Raw genomic sequence first — 8246 nt, 5'->3', positions numbered from 1 at the left:
CGGGGCGGGGTCGGAGGAGGAGGGGAGCGGGAGGATCGAGGGAAGGAGGAGCGCGAGGTTGCGGGGAGTGCGGCGCCCGGACTCCGCTGCGCGCGGGTTCTTCATTCTGGCACCTTTCGCTCTCCTTGATGTCCCTGCCCCTGCACGTTGGCGTCCGGAGGTCCGGCCGTCGGACAACAAACGTCCGAACTGCCAAATTCCCAGCCCCTGAGCGCTGAGCTGGGAAAGGTTGGGGGGAGGGAGGACGGGAAGCCCGCTTCCCCCTAAAACTGCTCACCTGCGCACGTCACTTGACGTTACTGTGCATGGCGGTGCTCCCGCTTCACAGATGGGGAAATCCACCCTTATCCCTCTTTCCCATTCGTTGAGAGCAGGAAAGGAAATTGCAACCTTTCCCGGCGCCAGGAGCGGTATTTGTACTGGCAGTGTCCCCTTAGGAGCACGACTTCGTTACCTGTTCTTCCTCTGGGGACTCTTTGGATGTTCGCTGAAAATTAATCTGCCTACTTAATTACCTCCTATAATTGAAGGTGACGCCAGCAACTTGTCCGCGTTCCCTGTGAGCCGGGAAACTGGGACAGAGCCCGCGGGTGGGGGTGGGGGTGCGTTTCTAAAGCACTTAGAGCATCTCCAACAAAGGCTTGTGTGGGGCGTTATCTGCACCCACTCTAAGGATTTTATGCAGCACCTGCTGTGGGCCTCCTCCACTGTGCAGTCACTGGGGACTGCTCTGTCCATTTTCCAAAGGAGCATTGATTGAGAGCATACTGAATGCTTGGCTCTGGTGTGGAAGGGAGAAGGTAGTCATGGTCGGGCTGGCTGGACCCCACAGTGAGCTGAGGGCTAAGGAAAATAGATTCTAATTAAATGAACGCCTGCTAATATAGTGAGGGCAAGGCATGATTACTCAATACACATCAGTGACCCTTTCTGTTAAGCAGAAGAGCATCTGTTCTTTGCTTGTAAACACCGATGGCAACAGGAATGCCTGTCTCTTGGGGGGAAAACGCTCAAGTTCAATGGAGTTTCGATTCATAAGTGAATACCTGCGTGTTACCAAGGGAAAGGATTTAACATCATCAGAGCATGTATAGATAATGAATAACTACATGGGCTAGATGCATGAAAACAAATTCCTTAACAGCAGACAACAGATCGTACATTTTAAGAATTAGACTGAATTCTAAATTTTTCCCTTCAGGTGTCTAACATACTCAAGTTGAGTCAACAATGACCCACAGCACATGCCAGAAATATTTCCCTGAGTTGCAAGAGTGGGCGTTTAAAACCAATGCGTCACCCTAAGCTTTACAGACTTTTTTCCATCTACTCTTTTGATTTTTCTGTGACAAAGAACTGGTGTCTAGATTTTAGACATAGAAAGGACATCAACAAATCTGTAAGAAAAGTACAAACAATACACTCAAAAATGGACAGTGACCTGTACAGACAATTCACAGCCGAATTCATCTGAAATAACCGGCATGTATAATAAATGAAAGGTGCACCCTACCACTAGTTATCAAGGAAATACAAGAGTAAAACAATCAGATACCATTTCATGTTTACTAGGTGTGGTGTTTCGTTGTTAGGTTTTTTTAAACCACTGGAATTTAGTAGAGAGGGGGGCACTCCAACGTCTGAAATTTTATAGCCTTTGTCATCATTTTTGGGATTATGGTTTCTGGGACATTCTTCATGATTCCTCTGTAATTAAAGAGATGCAAATTACAACAATGAGATTCCATTTCTCACTTTTTGGATTGGCAAAAAAAAACCAGAAAAATTGTCAAGCCTCGTGACAATAACATCCTTATTTTCTGTATATATCTAATTTGGGGGCCACCCACAGAGATGGTAAGGTTGGGGGACAGTGGCCACAGGGCCTACAGCCAGCGGGCCCCTCCTCCTAGCAGTGATGGGAATTGAACTCATAGCTTAGCAAATGTGTTCCAGCCCCAAGAGCTATCTCCCCACCACCTTTCCCTAAATTATTTGGTAGAGGTTGCAGCTACAATGCCCTTTCAACTGAATGCTTGGGTTTGATGTTCCTAAGAAAAAAGGCATTCTTTTGCATTCCTACTAGACGAGTATGAGGGTTCCAGTTTCTCCACATCTTTGATAATACTTGTTATCAGACATTGATTCTTGGCATCTGAGTGAATTATGCTCATTTTATCCTCTTACAGGAAAATCCTAGGTCATGAGGTACATTCTATTTTCAGGTATTTTCAACCTGAAACAAGTCTCTTACATTTCATGATCTTGATGTTTTTGAAGAGATTAAGTCAGTTCCTGGGGGAAAATGTCCTTCAGTTTGGTTATCTGATATTTCCTCGGGACTAGGTCTGGATTCTGCCTTTTTGGCAGGAATTCCACATGGTGGACACTTTCTTCAGTGTATCCAAAGGCACAAGGTATTGGCTAATTCCCAAATGGTAGGTGTTAGTTTTGATCATTTGACTAAGGCAGAGTCTTCCAAGTCTCTCTCCTGTAAATGTGTGATTTCCCTCTTGTAATTAATAACTGTCTTGTAGGGAGATACTTTGAGACTGTGCAAGTCTCATGTTTTCTCTCAAATTTCCACTTACTGAGGCTGAGCGATAGTATAGCAAGTAAGGAGCTTGCCTTGCACTCAGCTGACTGGGTTCAATACCTAGCACCCCATAGGCTCCTCCACGCCCCACTAGGAGTGATCCTGCACACAGAGCCGGAGTAATGAGCTCTAAACAGTGCCTGATGTGGCACAATGTTTTTTCCACTCACAAGTTTAACATTCATTGGGGATCCATGCCTGAAGCAATTACTGTGATGGTGGCTGAAGGATGCTTTTCTTTTACAAGCGTGACTGGGATTTTATGGTGAAGAAGTACTTTCCCTTCTTCCCCAAGTATTTCTTTTATTCATCTGTATCAGTATGAAGCTCAAGAATTCTTCTTTTAATTTGCAGGTTAAAATAAGTTATTATCTTGGGGCTGCAGTGATAGTACAGCAGGCAAGGTACTTGCCTTGCACATCGCCGACCCTAGTTCGATCCCTGGCACCCATTGGTCCCATGAGCACCATGGGGAACAGCTTTCAAACACAGATCTGGGAGATACCCCTGAACACCACGAAATGTGGCCTCCAAACAAACAGGGGGTAGAGATATAGTACAGGTGCTTGCTTTGCATGTGTCAGGCCCAGGTTCAAACCCCAGCACCACATTGGTCCCCTAAGCATGCCAGGAATATGGAGCCAGGAGTATACCCAATCCCCCACCATCACCAAAAAGAAAATAATATTTAAAGTTCTCTTGTATATTTTACCATATTCCCCTTTTACCATTTCCCCTCCTACTTCCTTCTTTTCTTTTGCTAGACCATTAATTGGTCTTAGAGTTTAATAAAATTTGTTTTTCGCTTGATTTAGTTCTTCCAGTTACTTTGTTTTTTCTCTATAGGGGCTGAAGCCATAGCACAGTGGGTAGGGCTTTTGCCTTGCATGCAGCCGACCCAGGTTTGAGTCCTCCGTCCCTCTTGGAGAGCCCGGCAAGCTACCAAGAGTATCTCGCCCGCATGGCAGACCCTGGCAAGCTACCCTGGCATATTCAATATGCCAAAAACAGTAAAACAAGTCTCACTTGGAGACATTACTGATGCCCGCTTGAGCAAATCGATGAGCAACAGGATGACAGTGATGAAAATGAGGACAGTGACCTTATAGGAGAGAAATTGAAGTTGTTTGTCTTTTTATGTCTTATTTCTCTAATCATAATACCCTCAAGGTATAGCCATATTATAAATGTCAGGAGTTCATTTTTTATTGCTGAGTAGTATTCCGTTCTAGATTCATATCACACCATGTTATGTGTGTGTGTGTGTGTGTGTGTGTGTGTGTGTGTGTGTGAAGTGTCAGAGATGGAATCCAGGGCCTCACACATTCAACATAATAGCTTTACTGTAAAACTCCAAACCCCATTTCCCACCTCTCACATCTTCTTTATCCAATTATTTCTCAATGGACCCTTAGATTGTTTCCATTTCATGGCTATTGCAAATAATGTAGCAGTAAGCATGAAAGTATATATTTATTTTGGAAATGGGGTTTTAAAAATATAAATACAATGCTCCATACTGCTTTCCATAATGGCTACTCCAATTTACTTTCCCACTAAGCATACATAAGTTCCCTTCTCACCACATTCTCTCCAATACTTGTTTCTTTTCTCTTGGATAACAACAGCATCACATTTTAAGATTTGTGATAAAAAACAGGGAATAAAATTTAACTTTTTTGGTTTGTTTTTGGTTTTGGGCCACAACTGGCAGTGTTCAGCATTTACTCTTGACTCTGCACTCAGGGATCATTCCTGGTGGTGCTCAGAGAACCATATGGGTGTCGGGGATCAAACCCAGGTCAACTGTGTGCAAGGCAAGCTCCCTCTTCCATGGTAGTATCTCACTGACCCAAAGTTTAGCCTCTTAAGCATTTTACAGTGTGTGGTTGTACGGTTCAGTAGCATTATACATGCTCACATAGCTGTGTGCCAGTATCGTCGTCCATCTTCAGAAATTTTTTCATCTTCCCACATTTAAACTCCAGATCCGTCAAACACTAACTACCTAGCCCGAAGAGACAGTCCAACAGACTTACCCCTGAGCACCAAGCAAAAAGAAGCCCCTGAGTAGCATTGGGTATGGCTCCCAAACTGAAAACTCATCAACCAAATGAAAGAAAGCCAAAACTAACTCCCTGTGGACCACTCCCCAGCTTCTGAAAACCATCATTTTACTTTCTTGTCCCTTTGATACTCTCTGCTCCAAGCATTTAAGGACAGATAAGCTGAAATTTTATAGAACTTTCTTTAGACATTGGCTTAATTTATGTAGCATTATGTCCTCAGAGTTCATCTCTGATGATATGGTAGCATGGGTCAGAATTTCTTTCTCATGCCTGAGACATGTTCAGCAGGTTCAAATCCCCAGCTCCATATATGGTCCACTGAACACCACCAGGGATCACCCCTGAGCAGATCACCTCTGAGCAGAGCGAGGAATAACCCCTGAGCACACACAGGTGTGGTCCCAAAACTAAGAAAAAGATTTTTTAAATCACATCAGGCAGTTCTCAGAGCTTACTCCTCCTGACTCTGTCCATATGGGGTGCTGGGATTCGAACCTGAATCGGCCATGTGTAAGGTTAATGCTCTTTCCACTGTACTATGGCTCCAGTACCCTGAGTTGTACTATCTCTTGCCCCCCAATTTCTTTTTTTCTCTTTTGTTTGTGGGTCACACATGGTGGTGTTCGGGGGCAACTTCAGGCTATGTTTGGAATTTCTCCTGGCAGTGCTCAAGGGACTCTGATTTGCTGGAGCTCAAATCCAAGGGTTTCATATACAAAACTGTGCTGTAATTCTTTGGAATTTCTCCCTGGTTCCCTTTCTCTCCTTTTTTGGTGGGGAGTCCATACCCAGCATTGTTGTTTTTTATTGAATCATAGTTGCAAATTTGTTCATGATTGAATTTCAGTCATACAGTTTCCCAACACCTGTCCCTTCACCAGTATACAGTGTATACATTTCCCACCACATATATCCCCAATTTCCTCCCACCATGTGCCCCCAGCCTGCATCTATGGCAAGCACTCTCTCTCTCTCTCTCTGTCTCTGTCTCTCCCTACCACGTTGGGGCATTATGGTTTGCAATATCTGTACTGAAAGGTTATCATGTATATCCTTTTACCTACTTTCAGCACTCAGTTCTTGTCCAGAGTGATAATTTACAACTATCATTGTCATAATGGCTCCTTCTCTGTCCTAACTGCACATCCCCCCAACTTGTGGCCAGCTTCTAACCATGGACAAGTCCTCCTGGCTCTCATTTCTACTGTCCTTGGCATACCATGCATTATTTGGAACTACTTCCAGCTTGGTGCTTGAGGGACTCTACAGTGCTAGAGATTGAATCTGGTGTCCTGCATGCAAATCTACACAATGGCCCATTGAGCTATCTCCATGTGCCCCCTTTTAGGGTCAGTACCGGGGATAGATCCTTGGGCCTCACAAGCGCAAGGCATCTGCTCAACTACGGAGCCACACATCTCTAACCCGCTTCCATTTCTTTCCTGTTGTAAATATTGTTGATGTGAACATAGGAATAGAACTATCCATTTTAGTCCAAGGATTAAATTATTTTCCAGAAATATAATGATTGAGTCACACAGTGATTCTACTTTTTAATTTTTTGAGAAACTGCAATATTGTTTCCCATTGGCTCTATCCCTATCACATTCCCACCAAGCATTCATGAGAGTTCTAACTGTGGAGCTGGAGAGAGTACAGAGCATAAGGCACTTGCTTTATAAGAGTCTGGCTCTATTTTGACCCCAGGCATCACATATGGTCCCTTGAGATCTGTCAGGCATGATCCCTGAGCAGAGTGCAGGGAAGAAGCTCTGAGCACTGCTTGGTGCTGTCTAACTCTGGACCCCCCAACACACACACACACACAAAGAGTTCCAAAAATGTAGGTATCCTTACCAAGGCTTATTTTATTTCATTTTTGTTGGCGGTAGTAGAACGAAACATAGGGCCTCACACATGCAAAGCAAATAAATGTTTTACCGCCAAACCATATCCCAGCCCCCTCTCTTTTGTGAATACTAGCTGTCCTAATAGGCATGAAGTGGTAACTCATTATTCTTTTGACTTGTATTCCCTGGTGATTATTGATGTTCAGCATCTTTTCATGTGGTCATTTGCTCTCTCTCTTTGTGTATCCTTTGCCCATTTGAAAATGGGGTTAGTTTTTGTTTTGTTTTTCAGGCATTCTTTGTATATTTTGATTATTTGTCCCTTATTAGATTGACTTCTAAGTATTTCTCCCAGTCTTTTTGGTTTGGTTTGGTTTGGTTTGGGGACCACACCCAGCAATGCTAAGGGGTTACTCCTGGTTCTGTACTCAGGAATTACTCTTGGAAGGCTTCGAGGACCATATAGAATACTGGGGATCACCCCCCGGGTCAGTTTATACACAAACAAATAAATAAAACTCAAAAATTCCTACTGCCATATTCAAAATTCATCCAACACCAGAGTCCATCTTAGCTTTTCTTTTTTCTCTATTTGTACCTGCCTTCACCAACAGTGAGAAATCTCTCATCAGGCACAAGTATTTTACTTATTTACTCGTCTTAAGGAATCGAACAGGGGTCGGCCACTTGAAAGGCAAACGCCCTACCACTGTGCTATCGCACCCACATGGCAGAGCCTGGCAAGCTACCCGTGGCATATTGGATATGCCAAACACAGTAACAATAAGTCTCACAATGAGAGACGTTACTGGTGCCCACTCAAACAAATTGATGAGCAACGGGATGACAGTGACAGTGATAGTGACTCGTCTTAAGATTCACGCTCAATCTTTACAGCTTTATTAACCAATTATACTGTGGAAGATAAATTTACAACTAGAGGTCAATAGTTGTTAGTCCTTCTTTGTTTTTAGCCTGATGGAAGCTGTATTCAAGTTACTGGGGTTGGCCCAGAAAAATAACATGGGGTCTTAAAGTGCCTACTTTGCAAGCAAAGCATATGGTCACCAGTTCTGATCTCTGAGGTCTCACATGTGCTGAAGTTTAATCCTAAAAGCCCTGCTGTTTGAGCCTGGTTATTCTACTGTCTGTAATCACTGATGCTGCCAGTGATTTCAGTGTGTATGAACACTATTAAAATGGATGTGGCCTCTTTGAGCACTGCAATATCAAAAAGATGTTGGGAGTATCACTGCTGGAAGGGTAAACCCTAAGTCATTGTGTGAGCACCACAGCAACACTCCTCCTCAGTGACCGCTGCAACCATAGCTTGTGCTCACTAACTTAGAGTGTGATCCTGACAAGCATGCATGCAATCACACAACTAAAGAAGTGTAATCTTGGTGAGCATTGAAACTGAGTGTGGGAGCACTACAACTTGATGTGTGAGCACTACAGCCACATGTGTGTGTGTGATCCCAGATCACAACAACAACAAACAAAAACAACAACAACAGCAATGATGAAAGGAAGGGGTAGGGAGGGCAAAAATATTCCTGGGGTTAATTATCCAGCTCTCCTTCAGTGAAGCTGCATTGGAAATACAGTTAAGGTCCATTTATTTCTGTACTGGGATTCTTTCTCCTCATCCTCTTCTTTATTTTCTATGAATGTGAAATATTAACATGGTTTTAGGAGTTGGAACTGTACCAACAAGCACACTAAAAAAAG

This window comes from Sorex araneus, chromosome X, assembly GCF_027595985.1.
Source record: "Sorex araneus isolate mSorAra2 chromosome X, mSorAra2.pri, whole genome shotgun sequence".
Lineage (NCBI taxonomy): Eukaryota > Metazoa > Chordata > Mammalia > Eulipotyphla > Soricidae > Sorex > Sorex araneus.
This window is presented reverse-complemented; position numbering follows the sequence as displayed.